The 254-nt window shown below is 42.5% G+C and overlaps 1 long non-coding RNA gene across 1 annotated transcript in view; it reads right to left on the minus strand.

The window, feature by feature from the left end:
• Window positions 1-254, minus strand: part of LOC116688084 (uncharacterized) — a 45,320-nt gene that overhangs the window by 11,340 nt on the left and 33,726 nt on the right. The window lies entirely within an intron of this gene.

The following is a 254-nucleotide window of genomic DNA, read 5'->3' on the forward strand; positions in this document are numbered from 1 at the left end:
CAAATGAGACTGAGAGTCTACAGCAATAGCAGCTCTGTTGAAGCTATACCTGACTCAGCGGTGGTTTAAGCTTCATGTTAACGTTCTCACACAACTGCCCAGAGGCCGACAATCCCCACCCAAGTCTCATGGTTACACCAATGGGGCGCCGTTTGTAAAGCGGCTCACGTTGAAAATAACAGCAACATTTTGTCAAATTTAGCTTTAAATAATGTTTAAAAAACTGGTATGAAATTTTGAGGGTCACTTTCTTG

This window comes from Etheostoma spectabile, chromosome 4, assembly GCF_008692095.1.
Source record: "Etheostoma spectabile isolate EspeVRDwgs_2016 chromosome 4, UIUC_Espe_1.0, whole genome shotgun sequence".
NCBI classification, from domain to species: domain Eukaryota; kingdom Metazoa; phylum Chordata; class Actinopteri; order Perciformes; family Percidae; genus Etheostoma; species Etheostoma spectabile.